Below are 25046 nucleotides of genomic sequence, written 5' to 3'. Positions count from 1 at the left end.
TTCCGAAAAGTACCCATTTACTCCTACTCTTTGCTTCCTGTCTGACAACCAGTTCTCAATCCACGTCAGCACACTACCCCCAATCCCATGTGCTTTAACTTTGCACATTAATCTCCTGTGTGGGACCTTGTCGAAAGCCTTCTGAAAGTCCAAATATACCACATCAACTGGTACTCCTTTGTCCACTTTATTGGAAACATCCTCAAAAAATTCCAGAAGATTTGTCAAGCATGATCTCCCTTTTACAAATCCATGCTGACTTGGACCTATCATGTCACCATTTTCCAAATGCGCTGCTATGACATCCTTAATAATTGATTCCATCATTTTACCCACTACTGAGGTCAGGCTGACCGGTCTATAATTCCCTGCTTTCTCTCTCCCTCCTTTTTTAAAAAGTGGGGTTACATTGGCTACCCTCCACTCGATAGGAACTGATCCAGAGTCAATGGAATGTTGGAAAATGACTGTCAATGCATCCGCTATTTCCAAGGCCACCTCCTTAAGTACTCTGGGATGCAGTCCATCAGGCCCTGGGGATTTATCGGCCTTCAATCCCATCAATTTCCCCAACACAATTTCCCGACTAATAAAGATTTCCCTCAGTTCCTCCTCCTTAATAGACCCTCTGACCACTTTTATATCCGGAAGGTTGTTTGTGTCCTCCTTAGTGAATACTGAACCAAAGTACTTGTTCAATTGGTCTGCCATTTCTTTGTTCCCCGTTATGACTTCCCCTGATTCTGACTGCAGGGGACCTACGTTTGTCTTTACTAACCTCTTTTTCTTTACATACCTATAGAAACTTTTGCAATCCGCCTTAATGTTCCCTGCAAGCTTCTTCTCGTACTCCATTTTCTCTACCCTAATCAAACCCTTTGTCCTCCTCTGCTGAGTTCTAAATTTCTCCCAGTCCCCAGGTTCGCTGCTATTTCTGGCCAATTTGTATGCCACTTCCTTGGCTTTAATACTATCCCTGATTTCCCTAGATAGCCACGGTTGAGCCACCTTCCCTTTTTTATTTTTACGCCAGACAGGAATGTACAATTGTTGTAATTCATCCATGCGTTCTCTAAATGTCTGCCATTGCCCATCCACAGTCAACCCCTTAAGTATCATTAGCCAATCTATCTTAGCCAATTCATGCCTCATACCTTCAAAGTTACCCTTCTTTAAGTTCTGGACCATGGTCTCTGAATTAACTGTTTCATTCTCCATCCTAATGCAGAATTCCACCATATTATGGTCACTCTTCCCCAAGGGGCCTCGCACAATGAGATTGCTAATTAATCCTCTCTCATTACACAACACCCAGTCTAAGATGGCCTCCCCCCTAGTTGGTTCCTCGACATATTGGTCTAGAAAACCATCCCTTATGCATTCCAGGAAATCCTCCTCCACCGTATTGCTTCCAGTTTGGCTAGCCCAATCTATGTGCATATTAAAGTCACCCATTATAACTGCTGCACCTTTATTGCATGCACTCCTAATTTCCTGTTTGATGCCCTCCCCAACATCACTACTACTGTTTGGAGGTCTGTACACAACTCCCACTAACGATTTTTGCCCTTTGGTGTTCTGCAGCTCTACCCATATAGATTCCACATCATCCAAGCTAATGTCTTTCCTAACTATTGCATTAATCTCCTCTTTAACCAGCAATGCTACCCCACCTCCTTTTCCTTTTATTCTATCCTTCCTGAATGTTGAATACCCCTGGATGTTGAGTTCCCAGCCCTGATCATCCTGGAGCCACGTCTCCGTAATCCCAATCACATCATATTTGTTAACATCTATTTGCACAATTAATTCATCCACCTTATTGCGGATACTCCTTGCATTAAGACACAAAGCCTTCAGGCTTGCTTTTTTAACGCCCTTTGTCCTTTTAGAATTTTGCTGTACAGTGGCCCTTTTTGTTCTTTGCCTTGGGTTTCTCTGCCCTCCACTTTTCCTCATCTCCTTTCTGTCTTTTGCTTTTGCCTCCTTTTTGTCTCCCTCTGTCTCCCTGTATAGGTTCCCATCCCCCTGCAATATTAGTTTAACTCCTCCCCAACAGCACTAGCAAACACTCCCCCTAGGACATTGGTTCCGGACCTGCCCAGGTGCAGACCATCCGGTTTGTACTGGTCCCACCTCCCCCAGAACCGGTTCCAATGCCCCAAGAATTTGAATCCCTCCCTGCTGCACCACTGCTCAAGCCATGTATTCATCTGCGCTATCCTGCGATTCCTACTCTGACTAGCACGTGGCACTGGTAGCAATCCCGAGATTACTACTTTTGAGGTCCTACTTTTTAATTTAGCTCCTAGCTCCTTAAATTCTTTTCGTAGGACCTCATCCCTTTTTTTACCTATGTCGTTGGTACCAATGTGCACCACGACAACTGGCTGTTCTCCCTCCCATTTCAGAATGTCCTGCACCCGCTCCGAGACATCCTTGACCCTTGCACCAGGGAGGCAACATACCATCCTGGAGTCTCGGTTGCGTCCGCAGAAACGCCTATCTATTCCCCTCACCATCGAATCCCCTATCACTATCGCGCTCCCACTCTTTTTCCTGCCCTCCTTTGCAGCAGAGCCACCTACGGTGCCATGAACTTGGCTGCTGCTGCCCTCCCCTGATGAGTCATCCTCCCCAACAGTACTCAAAGCAGTGTATCTGTTTTGCAGGGGGATGACCACAGGGGACTCCTGCACTATCTTTCTTGCACTGCTCTTCCTGTTGGTCTTCCATTCCCTATCTGGCTGTGGACCCTTCTCCTGCGGTAAGACCAACTCACTACACGTGATACTCACGTCATTCTCAGCATCGTGGATGCTCCAGAGTGAATCCACCTTCAGCTCCAATTCCGCAACGCGCACCGTCAAGAGCTCGAGGCGGATACACTTCCCACACACGTAGTCGTCAGGGACACCGGAAGTGTCCCCGAGTTCCCACATGGTACAGGAGGAGCATATCACATGACCGAGCTCTCCTGCCATGTCTTAACCTTAGATACCCTTAAATTGGTAATAACAATGTTACAGTTCACTTACTGATATAAAAAATAAAAGAAAAGCTACTCACCAATCACCATGACTATGCTTGGGTGGGTATTGTGTAGGTCGCGTATAAACATTTCCCTGCCTTTTTTTGGCAAAACCACGTGATTACCCCATAAGAGACAATCTGACTGGATGGACATTTCATCTTTGCGTCGGTGAAATGGCTTAATTTCATCTTGTATTTCCCCGGGAACGGACGATCTGCTCCCATTGAGGATGCAACTTTTTACAAGTGATAGCACAGGACCCTGGCTGGTCCAGGTCCTGATCTGGCGAGCAGTGACGGGCGACCCCTCACTCTCAAAAGCATCCATGACCAGAAGCAAGTCTGCGGGCTGCGCCATTTCCACCCCGGTAGTGGGCAATAGTAGTCGAATGAGGGCATCAGCACAGTTCTCTGTGCCTGGTTTGTGGCGTATAACATAGTCATAGGCGGACAATGTTAGTGCCCATCTTTGGATGCGGGACGAAGCATTGGTGTTTATACCTTTGCTTTCTGGAAACAGCGAAATGAGCGGTTTGTAGTCGGTTTCAAGCTCAAACTGAAGTCTAAATAGGTATTGGTGCATTTTCTTAACCCAATATACACATGCCAACGCCTCTTTCTCGACCATACAGTAGCCTCTTTCAGCCTTAGACAGACATCTAGACGCGTATGCAACCGTTTGAAGTTTGCCCGATACATTGGTTTGCTGTAACACACAGCCGACCCTGTACGAAGCTGCATCACAAGCTAGCACTAATTGTTTATACGGGTCATACAGTACAAGTAACTTATTAGAACAAAGTAGGTTTCTGGCCTTCTCAATGACTGTCCCTTGACAAAACCCAGTCGTCACCCTTATGTAGTAACATGTGCAACGGTTTCAGCAAAGTGCTTAACCCGGTAGAAAGTTACAAAATAGTTGAGGAGTCCCAGGAACGAATGCAGCTCCATCACATTCTGTGGTCTGGGTTCATTCTTTGAGTCTTTGGGTCCGTGGGTCTGATGCCGTCAGCCGCAATCTTTCCCCAAAAAAATTCGACCTCTGGCGCCAGGAAAACACACCTGGAGCATTTCAGCCTGAGTCCCACTCTGTCTAGTCGACTTACAACCCCTTCCAGGTTATTTAGGTGTTCAGTGGTGTCACGACCAGTGATCAGGATGTCATCTTGGAACACAACGGTGCGCGGAACCGATTTCAGCAGACTCTCCATGTTCCTCTGGAAGATGGCAGCAGCTGAGCAAATCCCAAAAGGGCACCTGTGGTATATAAACAGTCCTTTGTGCATGTTGATGCACGTCAATCTTTTTGAAGATTCAGCCAGCTCCTGTGTCATGTAGACAGAGGTTAGGTCCAACTTGGTGAACGACTTCCCCCCCTGCTAACATTGCGAACAGGTCATCTGCCTTGGGTAGCGGATACTGGTCCTGTAACGAGACTTTGTTGATCATTATCTTGTAGTCTCCGCAGATTCTGACCATGCCATCGCTTTTTAACACCGGAACAATCGGACTGGCCCACTCGTTGAACTCGACTGCCGATATGATTCCCTCTCGTTCAAGTCTGTCCAGTTCGATCTCGATTTTCTCCCTCATCATATATGTAACCGCTCGAGGCTTGTGATGAATGGGCCTTGCATCGGGGACGAGATGTATCTGCACCTTGGCGCCTGTGAAGTTGCCGATGACTGGTTCAAATAGCGACAGAATCTTGCTCAGCACTTGGGTGCACGAGGCATCATCCAGTGAAGATAATGCTTTGATGTCGTCCCAGTTCCACCGAATCTTTCCCAGCCAGCTTCTGCCAAATAGCGTTGGGCCATCGCCTGGTACAATCCACAGTGATAAATCATGCACAGCTCCATCGTATGATACCTTAACTGTCGCACTGCCAATGACTGGTATGAGCTCTTTGGTGTAGATGCGCAGCTTTGTCTGAATCGGGCTCAGTTTGGGCCTTTGTGCCTTGCTGGCTCACAGTTTCTCAAAAGCCTTCTGGCTCATAATTGACTGACTTGTCCCCATGTCCAACTCCATTGATACCAGAATGCCATTCAATTTGACTTTCAGCATAATAGGAGGGCTCTTGGTGGTGAAGGTGTGTACCCCCATACATTTATTCCTCGGGTTGAGTTGCCTCTCGTGTTTGTTCTGCGTGATCCGCGCCGGATTGATCATCCTCTGCCGACTCTGCCACGTGGTGAGTCGCAGCACTCTTGCACATTCGCTGGAAGTGCCCCATTGTTTCGCAGCCTTTGCACACGTAGTGCTTGAATCGACATTGATGGGCTCAATGATTACCCCCGCAGCGCCAACATGGTGCTAATAGATTTGCATTCACGCCCAATGGCGGACTCTACGTCATCCTAGGTCTTGCAGATGCAGACGAGTAGGCCCTGCCTTATGCAGTTTTGCCTGCTCGTGGTGTTATTTTCTGCATAGTACTTGCCGGTGAGCTTCGATGCTGGGAAGATATCCGTCTGGTATTATTGCTCGTGGATATGAATGCCTGCGCTATTGTGATGACCTTGCTCAGATCCAGGGATTCGGCGGGTAGCAGCTTGCGAAGATTGACCTCGTGGTGGATGCCAAGCACAAAAAAGTCCCGCAGCATTTCCTCCAAAAATCCTGCAAATTCGCAAGTTCCCGCAAGACGTCTCAGGTTGGCGACATAACTTGCCACGTCCTGGCCCTCGGAGCGGTGGTGCGTGTAGAAGCGATACCTGGCCATTAAGACGCTCTCCTTCAGCTTGGGGAGTTCCTGAACCAGCGTACACAATTCTGTATATGTCTTCCCCGTTGGTTTCTCCAGTGCTAGCAGATTCTTTGATGAGGCCGTGTATTGTGGATCCACACGCGGTGAGGAGAATTGCCCTGCGCTTGATCGCTGTATCGTCCCCATCCAGCTCATTAGCCACGAAGTACTGGTCGAGTCGCTCAACAAAGGCTTCCCAATCATCACCCTCTACAAATCTCTCTAAAATACCAATGACAGCCATGACCGTGTGAAAATTCGTAATCTGTTACTCGTTGCCAATTGTTAAGTATGGAAGAACTCCACAAGACTGAGTACAGTGAGCTAAAACTGATGTGACCTTAGTCTCTTTAATACAACTCCAGAGTGCCTAATCAGCATCACAGACAACCTTTTATACTCCCTTGCACGAGGTGTGCAGGTGGTCCTTGGGTCTCCAACAGTTGCGCCCTCTGGTGGCAAGTCTTACACAGTTACAATGTTTACATACATAACAATTGCGATCTGTAACATTTTGTTAGGAAGGACGAAGAGCAGTAATATAAACTAAAGGGTACAATCCTAAAGGGGATGCATGAACACAGACCACAAAATCGTTGAAGGTGGCAGGATAGGTTGAGAAAGTGGTTAAAAAAGTATATGCGATCCTACGCTTCATAAATAGAAGCATAGAGTACAAAAGCAAGGAAGTTATGATGACTCTTTATAAAACACTGGTTCAGCCTCAACTGGAGTATTGTGTCCAATTCTGGATACCGCACTTTAGGAAGGATGTGAAGACCTTAGAGAGGGTGCAGAAAAGATTTACGAGAATGATTCCAGGAATGAGGGACTTTAGTTACCTGGATAGGCTAGAGAAGCTGGGGTTGTTCTCCTTAGAGCAGAGACAGTTGAGAGGAGATTTGATAGAGGTATTCAAAATCATGAGGGGTCTAGACAGAGTAGATAGAGAGAAACTGTTCTCATTGGCGAAAGGGTCAAGAACCAGAGGTCACAAATTTAAGTTGATTGGCAAAAGAACAAAAGGCGACATGAGGAAAAACTTTGTTACACGTGGTTAGGATCTAGAATGCACTGCCTGAAAGGGTGGTGGAGGCAGACTCAATCATGGCTTTCAAAAGGGAATTGAATAAGTACCTGAAGGAAAAAAAATTACAGGGCTACGGGGAAAGGGCGGGGGAGTGGGACTCACTGAGGTGCTCTTGCAGAGAGTTGGCATGTGCTCAACAGGCTGAATGACCTCCTTCTGTGCTGTAATCATTCTATTATTCTAAGAAGAAAAAGAAACACCATCACTCGATTTCACACACCCAGCCATCAGCTTCTCAAGATGGACCAGCAAGGCCATTTGCAGTGTCGCCCACTGAAATTCAGCAGCGATCCACCAGCCATGCTGCAGGCACTGGGGTAGTACTGTATGACACCAGTAGAATAGGCAAAGGCACACACAAGGCAGTCACTAAGAGAATGCACAAGGGTGATGAGTTGATTTCTTGATGTCATATTGGATGAATAGATGTTTAAAGTTGGATTGGAAAATTTTCTTTGTGATGGCTTTTATGTCAGCATTGAGGCCAAGAGGATGCTGTGATGGTCAGTAACAGACGGAAGGTAAGGGATGGGGCAAATGTTGAAAGGGGAATTAATGTTGTAATCACTGGTAATGGAGGTGGATGATTCCATCCTGGATATCCTGGCCAGAAAGGGTCTGTTTGGGTTTCATACTTCCTTCTGCTTCCTTCTCCTCTGCTTCCTCCTCTTCTACATCTTCCTTTTCAGCATCTTCCTCTTCGGCATTGTCATGTATGTACATTCTGTTTGTAGCCATCAGATGGCATCATTGTTGGAGGCCACTGAGCAGCACGCACATAGTGCTGCTCTGGTATAAAAGGCCAGCCATTTTGAGAGTAAGGCACTTTGGGCCTAAATAAAGCAGAGCCAAGGTTGTACCTTGCTTAGTTAAATAGTACTCAGTTGGAACCTTTATTGCATACATAACATTTGGTGACGAGAATACAAGAACCTTTGTTTGTAAAATGAGCATGATTGGATTTGTAGAGCGATTCGTGGAGGGAGAAGATTAAGCAGACTTTGTGAGCCGTTTGAACCAGTACTTCGTGGCCAACAAAATGAAGGGGGTCGACGATGCAGATCGGTGCCGGGCCGTGTTCCTCACTGTGTGCGGTTCAAAGATCTATGATCTGATAAAGAATCTACTCATGCCTAGTGATCCAACAAAGAAAATGCACGAGGAGTTGTGTACATTGGTATGGGAGCACCTCAAGCCAGACGACGGCATCATCATCTCGAGATACAGGTGTTATGCACACGTTCGATCGGAGGGCCAGAGTGCAGCAGAATTCGTTGCCGACCTGAGACGTCTAGCGGGACCGTACAAGTTCAGGACGGTGTTGGTAGACATGCTGCGGGACTTCTTTGTTATCGATATTAACCACGAGGTGATCCTGCACAGACTTCTGGTGGTGGAGGAGTTGGATTTAAAAAGGGCCATCCAGATTGCTCAATCATGTATGACGACAGACAGGAGTTTAAAGCAAATATCGGTGAAGAACCGAACCTCGGCAAGTACTGTAAATGCGATTGATTCGGCGTTCGGCAGAGCGGCACATGGCAGGGCCTATCCGGCTGCGTTTGTGAAACCTGGATGGCTGTCCAAAGTCCACCAGCGGGAATGTATCCAACTTCTCCGTGTTGGCGTTGTGGGGGAAATCATCGGCACCAGCAGTGCCGATTTAAGCAACATAGTTGCAAAGGCTGTCTGAGAGTGGGGCATCTCCAGCGCAAGTGTCCGCAGATGAGCAAGCGAGCTGCAACATACCATGTGGAGGATGAGAGTCAGACTAGCGCGGATCCGGATACACAATCCAAGATGCCAGAGGAGGAAGTGTATGGACTGTACTCCTTCAAAACCAAGAGTAAATCAATTTTGATTAACGCGAAGTTTAACAGGATACTGGTATCGATGGAACTGGACACGGGGGCGAGTCAATCGATCATAAACGAGAGGGCATTTAATAAGCTGTGGGATACTTAGCCTGTGAGGCCCAGGCTGAGCCCTGTTAAGGCCAAGCTGCGCATGTACACCAAAGAACTGATAAAGATGATTGGCAGTGCACAGATGAATGTGTCATATAACAGTGCGGTTCACGAGTTACCGCTGTGGATTGTTCCAGGCAGTGGCCCAAAGCTGCTAGACAGGAGCTGGTTGGAGAAAATCAGATGCGACTGGAACGACATAAAGGCGTTGTTATCGAAGGAAGATACATGTGTCCAAGTATTGAGCAAGTTGCCCTCGCTGTTCGAACCGTGTATCGGCAACTTCACGGGAGCCAAGGTGCAGATCCACATGGACTCAGATGCAAGATCCGTCCATCATAAAGCTCAGGCAGTGCCGTATATGATGAGGGAGAAGATCAAAATTGAACTGGACAGACTCCAGCATGAAGGGATTATATCACCGGTCAAATTTAATGAATGGGCCAGCACCATCGTTCCTGTGCCGAAAAGTGATGGCACAGTCAGAATCTGTGGTGATTATAAGGCTACAATCAACAGGGTTTCGAAATAAGATCAGTACCCGTTACCGAAGGCCGATGACTTGTTTGCGACGCTAACCAGAGGGAAGTCATTCATAAAACTGGACTTGATGTTGGCCTATATGACACAGGAATTGGTCGAGACATTGAAGAGACTTACGTGCATTAACACGCACAAAGGACTGTTTATTTACCACAGGTGCCCTTTCGGAATTCGTTCGGCTGCAGCAATATTCCAGAGGAATATGGAAAGTCTACTGAAGTCTGTTTCCAGAACCGTTGTGTTCCAAGATGATATGCTGATCACCGGTCGTGACTCCAAGGAACATCTGAACAACCTGGAAGAGGTTCTACTGTGTTTGGATAGAGTGAGACTCAGACTGAAACGCTCAAAGTGCTTCTTCATGGTACCAGAGGTCGAATTACTCTGGAGGAAAATCGCCGCCGATGGCATCAGACCTACTGACGTGAAAACCAAGGCAATCAAGAATGCACCCAAGCCGCAGAATGTGATGGAGCTGCATTCGTTCCTGGGTCTACTCAAGTACTTTGGCAATTCCCTCCCTAAATTGAGCACCTTACTAGAACCATTGCACATGCTATTGAGAAAAGGCGATAACTAGGTGTGGGGCGAATCGCAAGACAGAGCTTTCGAGAAAGCCACCAATCTGCTTTGCTTGAACAAGCTGCTGGTACATTATGACCCATGTAAATGTTTAGTTTTGGCCTGTGATGCATCGTCATATGGAATTGGTTGCGTACTCCAACAAGCCAATGAGTCGGGGAAACTTCAACCTGTCGCGTATGCATCCAAAAGTTTGTCTAAAGCGGAAAGAGCCGACAGCATGGTAGAAAAAGAAGCTTTAGCGTGTGTGTACAGTGTTAAAAAGATGCATCAATACCTGTTCAGTCTGAGGTTCGAATTAGATACTGATCTCAAGCTGCTCATTTCATTGTTTTCCAAGAGCAAAGGTATCAATACCAACGCTTCATCACGCATCCAAAGGTGGGCGCTGACATTATCTGCCTATGATTATGTCATTTGCCACAGACCTGGCACAGAAAATTGCACGGATGCTTTGAGCCGGTTGCTGTTGCCCACACCGGAGGTGGAAACGCCACAACCAGTAGATCTAATGTTAATCATGGATGCTTTTGAGAGTGAAGGAACCCCTGTCACGGCTCAACAAGTTAAGACCTGGACCAGCCAGGACACTATTTTATCGGTGGTAAAGGGTCGCATCCTCAAAGGGGATTGGTCTGCCATACCTAAGCAAATGTGCGAGGAGGCCAAACCGTACATTCGTCACAAGGAAGAACTGTTTATTCAAACAGATTGCATATTGTGGGGCAATCGCATTGTAATGCCCAAGAAAGGGAGAGAGAAGTTTGTGCGTGAGTTACACAGCACATATCCTGGTATAGTGATGATGAAGGCCATTGCCAGGTCCCATGTATGGTGACCAGGAATTGAGTCTGAGCTGGAAGCATGTGTACATCAGTGCAACACTTGCATGCAGCCCAGAAAAGCACCAACGGAATCGCCGCTGAGTCTGTGGTTGTGGCCATCCAAACCTTGGTCCAGGATCCATGTAGATTTTACAAGTCCCTTCCTGGGCAAGATGTTTTTAGTGGTGGTGGACGCCTATTCGAAGTGGATAGAACGCATAAACATGTCATCCAGCACGCCCACGGCAACCATAGAGAATCTCAATGTCATGTTCGCGACACATGGTCTGCCTGACACAGTGGTGAGCGACAATGGGTCGTGCTTCACCAGTCAGGAGTTTTAGGAGTTTGTGAAACTTAATAGCATAAAACATGGAAGGTCAGCACCGTTCAAGCCTGCGTCCAACGGGCAAGCTGAATGTGTAGTACAAATTATCAAGCAAAGCATGAGGAGAGTAACCCAAGGGTTACTGCAAACCCACTTGTCCCCCCTACCAGCAGTCTTCAGAGGACTCAAGGGTCATCAGTGAACCTGGAATTTCCATCATGGACCTGTTCAATAAAAATGGACTTGCAATTCCTGACATGGCTAGTGCCACCCCCAACAAGTCTGTCATCCAGCCATCAGCCACAACAAACCCCGCACACTCAGCCAAGGCTGGAATCGAACTGAGACGGTCAACCCGGGAGCGTAAAGCACCGGACTGTCTCAAGCTGTGAAAGACTGTGATAAGATCTCAGAGTGGGGGTATTGTCATGTAAGTACATTCTGTTTGTAGTCACCAGATAGCGTCATTGTTGGAGGCCACTGAGCAGCACGCACATGGTGCTGCTCAGGTATAAAAGGCCAACCATTTTGAGAGTCAGGCACTTTGGGCCTAAATAAAGCAGAGCCAAGGTTGTACCTTGCTTAGTTAATAAGTACTCAGTTTAAACCTTTATTGCATACATAACAGGCATCTACTTCTTTGGCATTTTCCTCTTCCCGCTAGGAGCGGCTGTTGTAATCCTGAAACAAATCAAGCAGCATCTTGACCTGAGACATGAACTCTATTTCTCTCTTCACGGATGCTGAATATTTGCAGCATTTTCTGTCTTCTTAGAAGCTTTCCTTTGGAGGGAGGAACGACAGCGAGAGGAGATCTGAGAGGAACCGGAACCAGCGTGGAGAAGATAAATTGTGGCCCAGGCTCGAGGCCTGTAGTTTCCTTGGAGGGAGGAGCAACAGCGAGAGTGGACCAGTGAGGGGGAGCTTTCAGGAGTTGGAGAAAATTGAAGTGTGACATCACAGGGAGACAGGGAGACGATTGGCTGGTGAGTATTGTTTTTTCAGTTACAGGTTTGGTCTAAATTATAGTATAGAACTAGATGTGTACAGCTAAAGTTAAAAATTTAAAGCTTATTAAATTATTTAAAAACTATAACTAAGCAATTGAGTAACTTAAAAACTAATTAAATACATAAAATAACTGTGAGAGAGAATGCAAAGAGTGGGAAATCGAGAGGCCAAGTGAGTATAAAAGCATAAAATTACTGATAGTTCATTAAATGTAATAACTTAGATTAGTTTATTAACTGGATTATTAAAATTATAAATAACTGATTGAATAAAGACTTTTATATACTAAGTTAACAAAACCAGGTTGACATCAGCACAAGGGAAAGAGCTGGTTGGTGAGTAGCTGGTGAGAGCTTTCTTTTTTAAACTCCTTCGTTTTATTTTCTGTTAAGTGAGTTAATCTAATAGAGGCATGGCAGGGAACCTCAGACCCATGGAATGCACATCCTGCACCATGGTTGAACTCTAGGACACTATCCATGTCCTGGACAACCACAGGTGCAGGAGGTGTCATCAGCTGGACGAGCTCGAGCTCCGAGTTTTGGAGCTTGAGCTGCAGCTGGCGTCACTGCAGTCCATCCGCGAGGCTGAGTGTTTCGTGGATAACACGTTTCAGGAAGAGAGGGACTGGGTGACTGTGTTATGTCTCAAATAAAACAATGTGACTGAGTACTGTAAACTTGAGTAAGTGTGGCCTTAGTCTCTTTATTCTGACTCCAGAGTGCCTGCACAGCATGGGAGGCCTGCTTATATGCAGTGCTCCCGTGAGATGCTGGGATCCCTTGGGACTCCAACAGATGCGCCCTCTGGTGCTGGTAGAATGCTGGTTACAAGATGTTGCATACATAACATCACACCCCCCAAAGTCAATAGTACAGTTATTTACAGGGTGAGATGATCTGGGGCTTTCTGCTCCCTAGTGGATCGTCTCGGTACAAACATAGGTGCAGGTGAGTTGGTTGGGTCTTTGCTGGGCTGCTGCGCAGCTGGCCTTGCTGGGCTGCCGGGGATGATGAGTTCAGATTCGTGGTCAACTGTGATGTCGGTTGCCACTTGTGTGTGTGTATCGGAGGGTCGGTGTTGGTGGTGTTCTCTTCAGGTTGCTCATGGCTGTCTGTGAATCGCAGTTTGGTTTGGTCCAAATGCTTTCTGCAAGTTAGTCCATTTGCAAGTTTGACCTCAAACACCCTACTCCTTTCTTTGTCTATGACAGTGCCAGCAAGCCAATTGGGACCATGTCCATAGTTGAGTACAAATACAGGGTCATTGACTTCAATATCGCGTGACAAATTTGCGCGATCATGGTACATGCTTTGTTGATGCCGCCTGTCTTCGACATGATCATGAAGATCAGGGTGGACTAGAGAGAGCCTTGTTTTGAGTGCTTTTTTCATGAGCGGTTCGGCAGGGGGAACCCCGGTGAGCGAGTGGGGTCTTGTGCGGCAGCTGAGCAGGACTTGGGACAGACGGGTCTGCAGGGAGCCTTCCGACACGCGTTTCAAGCTTTGCTTGATAGTTTGGACTGCCCGTTCTGCCTGGCTGTTAGATGCGGGCTTGAATGGGGCAGATGTGATGTGCTTGATCCCATTGCGGGTCATGAATTCCTTGAATTCAGCACTGGTGAAGCATGGCCCAGTGTCGCTGACAAGGACATCAGGCAGGCCATGCGTGGCAAAAATGGCTCGTAGGCTTTCGATGGTGGCAGTGGATGTGCTTACAGACATTATTACACACTCAATCCATTTTGAATAAGCATCCACATCAACCAAAAATAGAAATGGGCCAGCGAAGTCACCGTGGATCCTTGACAATGGTTTGGAGGGCCATGACCACAAACTTAGCAGTACCTCCCTGGGTGCATTGCTCAGTTGAGAGCAAGTTTTCATTGGCACACGCAAGACTCCAAATCTGAGTCGATGCCGGGCCACCACACATGGGATCTGGCTATAGCTTTCATCATTACGATGCCTGGGTGGGTACTGTGTAGGTCGCATATGAACGTTTCCCTGCCTTTCTTGGGCAAAACCACGTGATTAGCCCTCAAAAGACAGTCCGCCTGTATGGACATTTCGTCTTTGCGCTGCTGGAACGGCTTGATCTCTTCATGCATTTCCGCTGGGATGCTGGACCAGCCCCCATGGGACACACAGTTTTTTTACAAGGGACAGTAAAGGATCCTGGTTGGTCCAGGTCCTAATCTGGCGGGCCGTAACGGGTGACTTTTCATTTTCAAACACATCCATCACCAAGAGCAAGTCTGCAGGCTGTGCCATTTCCACTCCGATGGTGGGCAACGGTAGCCGACTGAGCGCATCAGCTCAGTTCTCTGTGCCTGGCCTGTGGCGAATTACATAGTTATATGCAGACAGCGTGAGCGTCCAGCTTTGGATGCGAGCAGAGGCTTTGGTATGAATACCTTTGCTCTCTGAGAATAGCGATATGAGCGGCTTATGGACAGTTTCTAACTCGAACTTAAGCCCAAACAGATACTGGTGCATTTTTTCACCCCGTAAACGCATGCCAGCGCTTCTTTTTCAATCATGCTGTAGGCCCTTTCGGCCTTGGACAAACTCCTGGACGCATAAGTGACTGGTTGCAATGTTCCCAATTCATTTGCTTGTTGTAACACACACCCGACCCTGTACGAAGACGCATCGCAAGCTAGCACTAAACGTTTACATGAGTCATACAGAACAAACAGTTTGTTGGAACATAACAGATTTCGGGCTTTCTCAAAAGCAGTCTCTTGTGATTTCCCCCATACCCAGTCATCTCCCTTGCATAGCAACACATGTAGGAGTTCTAGCAAGGTGCTTAACCCGGGTAGGAAATTACCAAAATAATTGAGGAGTCCCAGGAATGATCGCAGCTCCGTCACGTTCTGTGGTCTCGGCGAGTTCTTGATGGCCTCCGTCTTGGCATCAGTGGGTCTGATACCATCTGCCACGATTTTTCTCCCTAAGAACTCGACCTCTGGCACCAGGAAAACACACTTCGAGCATTTCAACCTGAGTCCCACACGATCTAGCCGACTCTTCCAGGTTCTGCAAGTATTCGATGGTGTCCAGACCTGTGATCACTATGTCGTCCTGGAAAACCACGGTGCGCAGAACCGACTTTAGCAGACTCTCCATGTTCCTTTGAAAAATAACTGTGGCAGATCGAGTCCCAAACGGGCATCTATTGTAGATGAACAGACCTTTGTACGTGTTGATGCAGGTGAGGCCTTTCGAAGATTCCGCCAGCTCCTGTGTCATGCAGGCCGAGGTCAGGTCCAACTTGGTGAACGTCTTCCTTCCTGCCAGCGTTGCAAATAGGTCGTCTGCCTTGGGTAGCGGGTACTGGTCCTGCAGCGAAAAACAGTTCATTGTTACTTCATAGTCCCCACAAATTCTGACCGTGCCATCGCCTTTGAGAACCGGAACAATAGGACTGGCCCACTCGTTGAACTCAACCGACGCAATGATGCCCTCTCGTTGCAACCTGTCCATTCGATCTCCACTTTCTCTCGCATCATGTATGGCACTGCCTGTGCCTTGTGGTGGATAGGTCGTGTACCGGGAACCAAGTGGATCTGCACTTTCGTTCCAGAGAAATTTCCGATGTCTGGCTCAAACAACGACAGGAACTTGCTCAAAACCTGGGCACATGAGGAGTCGTCGACGGACAAAAGCGCTGGATGTCATGCCAGTTCCAGCAGATTTTTCCCAGCCAGCTTCTGCCGAACAGTGTGGGGCCATCTCCTGGTCCAATCCATAGTGGGAGTTCGTGCACCGCTCCATCATAGGAGACCTTTACTACTGCACTGCCAATTACAGGGACCAGCTCTTTAGTGTAAGTTCTCAGCTTGGTATGAATAGGGCTCAGCTTGGGCCTTTGTGCCTTGTTGCACCACAGCCTCTCGAAGGCCTTTTTGCTCATGATAGACTGACTCGCTCCCGTGTCCAATTCCATGGATACTGGAATTCCGTTCAGTTCAACTTTTAACATGATCGGTGGACATTTCGTGGTGAAGGTGTGTACCCCGTACACTTCTGCCTCCTTGGTTCGAGTCTCTAGTTCAGTTTGATCCGCCATGGATCGGTCTTCCTCTACAACGTGGTGGTTTGGTGGGTTTGCAACGCGACTACACATTCGCTGGAGGTGTCCCATTGTTCCACAGCCTTTGCGCGCATATTGTTTGAAGCGGCATTGATGGGCTCGATGATCACCTCCGCAACGAGGTGTTAATTGCCTCGCATTCACACATGATGGTGGACTCGGTGAGTTTGTGAATCTGAGGCTGTGCAGCTGCAGGTGTGTACATTCTGTCATATGCATTCCTGCCTGAAAATGACATTACTTTGTGTATAGTACTTGCCGATGCATCTTTATGCTGCGAAATTTGTTTGGTGTTATCGCTGGTGGGCATAAATGTCTGGGCTATCGTTATGGCTTTGCTCAAGTTTGGTGTTTCAACAGTCAATAGTTTGCGAAGGATAACCTCATGGCCAATGCCAATGACAAAAAAGTCTCTTAGCATTTGCTCCAGGAATCCATCGAATTCGCAATGTCCTGCAAGGCGCCTTAGTTCGGCGACGTAGCTCGCCACTTCCTGGCCTTCAGACCGTTGACATGTATAAAATCAATACCTTGCCATCAGATCGCTTTCCTTCGAATTTAGGTGCTCCCGGACCAGTGTACACAGTTCTTCATAGGATTTGGTTGTTGGTTTCACCGGAGCAAGAAGATTCTTCATGACGCCATAGGTTGTTGCCCCACAGACGGCGAGGAGGATCGCCCTTCATTTGGCAGCGTTCTCATTCCCTTCCAGCTCATTGGCCACGAAGTATTGGTCGAGTCACTCCCTGAAGGCTTCCCAATCATCACCTTCTGAGAATTTCTCCAGGATACCAACAGTTCTCTGCATTTTTGCGTGATGGTTCGTTATCTATTACTCGTCGCCAGTTGTTATGTCTTAAATAAAGCAATGTGACTGAGTACTGTTGACTTGAATAAGTGCTAACTTAGTCTCTTTATTCTGACTCCAGAATGCTGGCACAGCATGGCAGACGTGCTTATATGCAGTGCTCCCAAAGGATGCTGGGATCCCTTCGGACTCCCAACAGATGCGCCCTCTGGTGGCGGTAGAATGCTGGTTACAAGGTGTTGCATACATAACAGACTGCCAGACAGACAAAAAGGAACAGGCAGGTATTTCAAGAGACTTCTGAGGGCATCTCGCTCTCAACCAGTTTTCAGTTCGAAATACTGACGCGGGAGATAGTTCCCCAGGAGAGTGCAGTCAGATCCAAGTCCATAGCACCATGGGTGGCTCAGCTGTACAGGGAGAGTAGGGAAAGGTCGAGAGAGCGATAGTTATATGGATTCTATAGTCAGATGGGCAGATAGGCGTTTCTGAAGCCACAGTCCTGATTCCAGGGTGGTATGTTGCCTCTTTGGTGCCAGGGTTAAGAATATCACTGAGCGGCTGCAAAACATTCTGAAGGGGGAGCCTGAACAGCCAGAGGGCATGGTCCATATCATTAGCAATGACATGGGTAGAAAGAGGAATGTGGTTCTGAAGGCAGATTTTAGGGAGTTAAGGAAGAGATTAAGAAGCAGGACCTCAAACGTAGTAATCTCCGGATTACTCCCAGTGCCATGTGCCAGTGAGTACAGATATAGGAGGATAGAGCAGATGAATACAAGACTGAAGAGATGGTGCAGGAGGGAAGGCTTTAGATTCTTGGGGCATTGGGACCGGTTCTGGGGGAGGTGGGACCTGTACAACTGAGCGAGTTGCACTTCAACAGAGCCGGGATCAATATCATCGTGAGGGGTTTGTTATTGATGTTGGGGATGTTAAACTAGCTCGGCAGGGGGATGGGAAGCTGAGCATAAGTTCAGAAGGGAGAAAAGCAGAGCTAGAGATGAAAGTTAGAAGAGTAGTAAAAGAGAGTTTGGAAGGCAGAACAAACAAAGATTGGAAAGTAGACAAAAAAGGAGTTTGGCTGTGCATATACCTAAAATCAAGGAGTACATTGAATAAGCAAGATGAGCTGAGGGTACAGAGAGACATGTGGAAGTATAATATCTTAGCAATTACTGAAACATGGCTTAAAGAGGGGCAGGAATGGCAGCTCAACATTTCTGGTTGCAGGATTTTCAGACGAGATAGAGAGGGGGTTAAAAAAGATCAGGTGGTGGCAATATTAGTTAAAGAAACAATTACAGCTGTGAGAAGGGATGGTGGCCCCGAAATTCACGGTCCCGGGAAGGACTGTTGCTGCCTGATTGCGGTGGCCGTTCATTAAAATCAACTGGCCAACCCAGCATAGAGTCGGCCCGGGAGGTTTTGCAGCGTTGTGGGCCACCGGTGCGATTGACCAACTCTCATGGCGCAGTGGCACTTGCGGCAGTACCGACGCGGGAAAAGTGCACACCACTGCCGCTCCACCCCCGGACCCATTTTCAGCGTGAAAAAACCGGCCCTTCAGCTGACGGTGCCCCCGCCAGCTTTTAGTGCCGGTGCAGAGTGGCAGAGATCTCGGAACCATGGGAGCGGAGAGAGACAAGACGGTAAGATCCAAACCTGAGGATGGGTTGGAAGCTCCCCGGAGTCCTCGAGGTAATAGCAGCTGAGTCGGTCTCACAGAGAAGTCCAGTAAGAGATCATCTGGGGGAGATCAGCGAGCTCCGGACAGAGCGAGATCCCGCAGCCAGCTTCATATTGCTCAGCAACAGGTGGACCGTAGGAGATCAGCCCAGAATCTGCACTCAGGGGGAGGGAGAGAGGGAGAGGGAAAGAGAGAGGGAGGGAGAATGTGAGAGAGGGAGAGGGAAAGAGAGAGGGTGAGAGAGAGAGGGAGAGAGAGGGAGAGGGAGAGAGAGAGGGTGAGAGAGCGAGAGAGGGTGAGAGGGAGAGGGAAAGCAAAAGAGAGAGGATGAGAGAGAGAGAGGGAGAGAGGGAGAAGGGAGAAAAAGAGAAAGAAGTAGAAGTGAGGAAAGGGAATGAGAAACAGAATGAGAACATTTGATTGGGAGAGAGAGAAATAGAGAAATAGAAATAAAGAGAAAAAGGGGAAAAAAAACTAGAGAGAGAGAAATAGAGATCCCGAGATTCACAGCGAGAAAACTGAAATCTCAATCCAGGAGCTCAGACTGGAAACGTCCACCCAGCTCAGCATTCCGAACGGTAACAACTGGGAATCTGTTCCTCCTCCGCCGCCTCCAGGCTAGATCCAAGGTCATCCCATCCTTTGTCATCGAACTACAATATGCAGATGACACTTGCGTTTGCGCAAGCTCGGAGGTTAAACTCCAAGCCATTGTCACCACCTTCACCGAGGCTTACGAAATCATGGGCTTTACACTAAACATCCGTAAGACAAAGGTCCTCCACCAATTTGACCCTGCCACACAGCACTGCCCTGGAGAGGCCTTGGATAACGTGGACCATTTTCCATACCCCGTGAGTCTACTGTCAGCAAGGGCAGAAATTGATGACGACATCCAACACCGCCTTCAGTGTGCCAGCGCAGCCTTCGGTCGCCTGAGGAAAAAAGTTTTTGTAGACAAGGACCTCAAATCTGGCACCAAGCTAAGGTCTACAGGGCAGTAGTGATACCCGCCTTCCTGTATGGCTTAGAGACGTGGACTATTTCCAGCAGACACCTTAAAGCACTGGAGAAGTACCACCGATGCTGCCTCCGCAAGATCCTGCAAATCCAATAGGAGGACAGATGCACCAACGTCAATGTTCTCGCTCAGGCCAACATCCCCAGCATCGAAGCACTGACCATGCTCGATCCACTGGGCGAGCCACATCATCCGCATGCCTGACACGAGACTTCCAAAGCAAGCATTTCTTTCGGAGCCTCGACACGACAAGCAAGCCCCAGGTGGGCAGAGGAAACGCTTCAAGGACATCCTCAAAGCCTCTTTGGTAAAGTGCAACATCCCCACCGGCACCTGGGAATCCCTGGCTTAAGTCCGCCCAAAGTGGAGGAAGAGCATCCGGGAGGGCGCTGAGCACCTCGAGTCTTGTCGCCAGAAACCAAGCGCAGACAGCGGAAACATAGAAACATAGAAAATAGGTGCAGGAGTAGGCCATTCAGCCCTTCGAGCCTGCACCGCCATTCAATGAGTTCATGGCTGAACATGCAACTTCAGTACCCATTCCTGCTTTCTCGCCATACTCCTTGATCCCCCTAGTAGTAAGGACTATATCTAACTCCTTTTTGAATATATTTAGTGAATTGGCCTCAACAACTTTCTGTGGTAGAGAATTCCACAGGTTCACCACTCTCTGGGTGAAGAAGTTTCTCCTCATCTCAGTCCTAAATGGCTTTCCCCTTATCCTTAGACTGTGACCCCTGGTTCTGGACTTCCCCAACATTGGGAACATTCTTCCTGCATCTAACCTGTCTAAACCCGTCAGAATTTTAAACGTTTCTATGAGATCCCCTCTCATTCTTCTGAACTCCAGTGAATACAAGCCCAGTTGATCCAGTTTTTCTTGATATGTCAGTCCCGCCATCCCGGGAATCAGTCTGGTGAACCTTCGCTGCACTCCCTCAATAGCAAGAATGTCCTTCCTCAAGTTAGGAGACCAAAGCTGTACACAATACACCAGGTGAGGCCTCACCAAGCCCCTGTACAACTGTAGTAACACCTCCCTGCCCCTGTACTCAAATCCCCTCGCTATGAAGGCCGACATGCCATTTAAAAGGAGCATGTGGCAACACAGGCTCCCAACCCGCCCTTTCCTTCAACCACTGTCTGCCCCACCTGTGACAGAGATTGTTGGTCCCGCATTGGACTGTTTAGCCACCAGAGAACTCACTTTTGGAGTGAAAGCATAACATCCTCGACTTTGAGAGACTGCCTATGATGATCTTACGCATGCCTAACCTGCGACTTCACCTCAGTGTCTCCCCTTGGCTGCTTCATGAGTCTGGGAAGGCCACTGTGTTCCTTGTGTGGAAGCTGCAGATGTCCTTCTAGGATGCCTTCAAGCAGCTTTGGGGCTGGAAGGGCTGGCTGGAGACTGGTCAACACCCTCCTGGGAGAGTTAAGTCTGACTTGGCTTGGGCGAGACCATTTGTGGAGGCACTGGCGGAGTGATAGGTCTGGGGCCAGGAATGCTGCAAGCCAGAGGGAATGCATCATCGGTATCCTGGCCCAGGAGCCTGAATGACTCACCAGGGGTGGCACAATACCACCACGACCAATCTGAGGGAGCTCAGGTCGGTGCTGTGGCACCACCCCAGAATGTCCCACTTGGCCCATAGAAACATAGAAACATAGAAAATAGGTGCAGGAGTAGGCCATTCGGCCTTTCGAGTCTGCACCACCATTCAATAAGATCATGGCTGATCATACACCTCAGTACTCCTTTTATGCTTTCTCTCCATACCCCTTGATCCCTTTAGCCGTAAGGGCCATATCTAACTCCCTCTTGAATATATCCAATGAACTGGCATCAACAACTCTCTGCGGTAGGGAATTCCACAGGTTAACAACTCTCTGAGTGAAGAAGTTTCTCCTCATCTCAGTCCTAAATGGCTTACCCCTTATCCTTAGACTGTGTCCCCTGGTTCTGGACTTCCCCAACATTGGGAACATTCTTCCTGCATCTAACCTGTCCAGTCCCATCAGAATTTTATGTTTCTATGAGATAGAAACATAGAAAATAGGTGCAGGAATAGGCCATTCGGCCCTTCGAGCCTACACCACCATTCAATAAGATCATGGCTGATCATTCCCTCAGTACCCCTTTCCTGCTTTCTCTCCATACCCCTTGATCCCCTTAGCCGTAAGGGCCATATCTAACTCCCTCTTGAATATATCCAATGAACTGGCATCAACAACTCTCTGCGGCAGGGAATTTCACAGGTTAACAACTCTCTGAGTGAAGAAGTTTCTCCCCATCTCAGTCCTAAATGGCCTACCCCTTATCCGAGGACTGTGTCCCCAGGTTCTGGATTTCCCCAACATCGGGAACATTCTACCCGCATCCAACCTATCCTGTCCCGTCAGAATCTTATATGTTTCTATGAGATCCCCTCTCATCCTTCTAAACTCCAATGTATAAAGGCCCAGTTGATCCAGTCTTTCCTCATATGTCAGTCCCGCCATCCCGGGAATCAGTCTGGTGAACCTTCGCTGCACTCCCTCAATAGCAAGAATGTCCTTCCTCAAGTTAGGAGACCAAAACTGTGCACAATATTCCAGGTGAGGCCTCACCAAGGCCCTGTACAACTGCAGTAAGACCTCCCTGCTCCTATACTCAAATCCCTTAGCTATGAAGGCCAACATACCATTTGCCTTCTTCACTGCCTGCTGTACCTGCATGCCAACTTTCAATGACTGATGAACCATGACACCCAGGTCTCGTTGCACTTCGCCTTTTCCGAATCTGCCGCCATTCAGATAATATTCTGTCTTCAAGTGGATAACCTCACATTTATCTACATTATACTGCATCTGCCATGCATTTGCCCACTCACCTAACCTGTCCAAGTCACCCTGCAGCCTCTTAGCGTCTCCCTCACAGCTCACACCACCACCCAGTTTAGTGTCATCTGCAAACTTGGAGATATTACACTCAATTCCTTCATCTAAATCATTGATGTATATTGTAAAGAGCTGGGGTCCCAGCACTGAGCCCTGCGGCACTCCACTAGTCACTGCCTGCCATTCTGAAAAGGACCCGTTTATCCCAACTCTCTGCTTCTTGGCTGCCAACCAGTTCTCTATCCACGTCAGTATATTACCCCCAATACCATGTGCTTTGATTTTGCACACCAATCTCTTATGTGGGACCTTGTCAAAAGCCTTTTGAAAGTCCAAATACACCACATCCACTGGTTCTCCCTTGTCCACTCTACTAGTTACATCCTCAAAAAATTCTCGAAGATTTGTCAAGCCTGATTTCCCCTTCATAAATCCATGCTGACTTATACCGATCCTGTCGCTGCTTTCCAAATGTGCTGTTATTTCATCCTTAATAATTGATTCCAACATTTTCCCCACTACTGATGTCAGGCTAACCGGTCTATAATTACCCATTTTCTCTCTCCCTCCCTTTTTAAAAAGTGGTGTTACATTAGCTACCCTCCAGTCCATAGGAACTGATCCAGAGTCGATAGGCTTTTGGAAAATGATCACCAATGCATCCATTATTTCTAGATCCACTTCCTTAAGTACTCTTGGATGCAGACTATCTGGCCTCGGGGATTTATTGGCCTTCAATCCCATCAATTTCCCTAACACAATTTCCCGCCTAATAAGGATATCCTTCAGTTCCTTCTTCTCACTACACCCTCGGTCCCCTAATACTTCTGGAAGGTTAGTTGTGTCTTCCTTCGTGAAGACAGAACCAAAGTATTTGTACAATTAGTCTGCCATTTCTTTGTTCCCCATTATAAATTCACCTGAATCGTACTGCAAGGAACCTACGTTTGTCTTCACTAATCTTTTTCTCTTCATATATCTATATAAGCTTTTGCAGTCAGTTTTTATGTTCCCGGCAAGCTTCCTCTCGTACTCTATGTTCCCCCTTCCTAATTAAACCCTTTGTCCTCCTCTGCTGAATTCTAAATTTCTCCCAGTCCTCAAGTTTGTTGCTTTTTCTGGCTAATTTATATGCCTCTTCCTTGGATTTAACACTATCCTTAATTTCCCTTGTTAGCCGTGGTTGAGCCAACCTTCCCCATTTTATTTTTACTCCAGACAGGGATGTACATTTGTTGAAGTTGATCCATGTGATCTTGGAATGTTTGCCATTGCCTATCCACCGGCAATCCTTTAAGTATCATTTGCCAGTCTATTCTAGCCAATTCACGTCTCATACCATCGAAGTTACCTTTCCTTAAGTTCAGGACCCTAGTCTCTGAATTAACTTTGTCACTCTCCATCTTAATAAAGAATTCTACCATATTATGGTCACTCTTCCCCAAGGGGCCTCGCACAACAAGATTGTTAATTAGTCCTTTCTCATTACACATCATCCAGTCTAGGATGGCCAGCACTCTCGTTGGTTCCTCGACATATTGGTCTAGAAAACCATCCCTAATACACTCCAGGAACTCCTCCTCCACCGTATGCTACCAGTTTGGTTAGCCCAATGTATATGTAGATTAAAGTCACCCATGATAACTGCTGTACCTTTATTGCACACATCCCTAATTTCTTGTTTGATGCTGTCCCCAACCTCACTACTACTGTTTGGTGGTCTGTACACAACTCCCATTAGCGTTTTCTGCCCTTTGGTATTTCGCAGCTCCACCCATACAGATTCCACATCCATCCTTCTAAACTCCAGTGAATACAGGCCCAGTCAATCCAGTCTCTCCTCATATGTAGTCCTGCCATCCCGGGAATCAGTGTGGTGAGCCTTCGCTGCACTCCCTCAATAGCAAGAACGTCCTTCCTCAGATTAGGAGATCAAAACTGAACACAATATTCCAGGTGAGGCCTCACTAAGGCCTTGTACAACTGTAGTAAGACCTCCCTGCTCCTATACTCAAATCCCCTAGCTATGAAGGCCAACATACCATTTGCTTTCTTTACCGCCTGCTGTACCTGCATGTCAACTTTCAATGACTGATGTACCATGACACCCAGGCCCGTGGTGGACCCAGCCGTGAAAGCAACACTGAGGTCTCCGGGAACATCCAGCTGAGACTGCATGCGAGCAGCCACAGTCTGAAAGCCACCAGATATGACAGCACTTAAACACTCTGTCACTCTTGCAGAGTCGCGGCCATCCTCTCCAAAGCAGCAGCTCGTTCCCTCGCGCCTGTGCAATGGCAGCTGCCACATCACCCTAAGGGTGAATTTTCCATGGGATAATGCTCCAACTAAGTCTGCAAACTTTCAGGTTTGAAGGGCTAATAAGACTGGAACACTTTTGTGGTCAAAAAGCTGA

At 47.7% G+C, this 25046-nt stretch overlaps 1 protein-coding gene across 7 annotated transcripts in view; it reads right to left on the bottom strand.

Annotated features, from left to right (window-relative positions):
* The window catches only part of LOC139272658 (potassium/sodium hyperpolarization-activated cyclic nucleotide-gated channel 1-like), a 609801-nt gene that overhangs the window by 42780 nt on the left and 541975 nt on the right, over window positions 1-25046 (bottom strand). The gene's annotated exons all lie outside the window — the stretch shown is intronic.

Source organism: Pristiophorus japonicus, chromosome 9, assembly GCF_044704955.1.
Source record: "Pristiophorus japonicus isolate sPriJap1 chromosome 9, sPriJap1.hap1, whole genome shotgun sequence".
Classification (NCBI taxonomy): Eukaryota; Metazoa; Chordata; class Chondrichthyes; family Pristiophoridae; genus Pristiophorus; species Pristiophorus japonicus.
The sequence above is the reverse complement of the archived record's forward strand: the minus strand, read 5'-3'. Positions and strand labels throughout refer to the sequence as shown.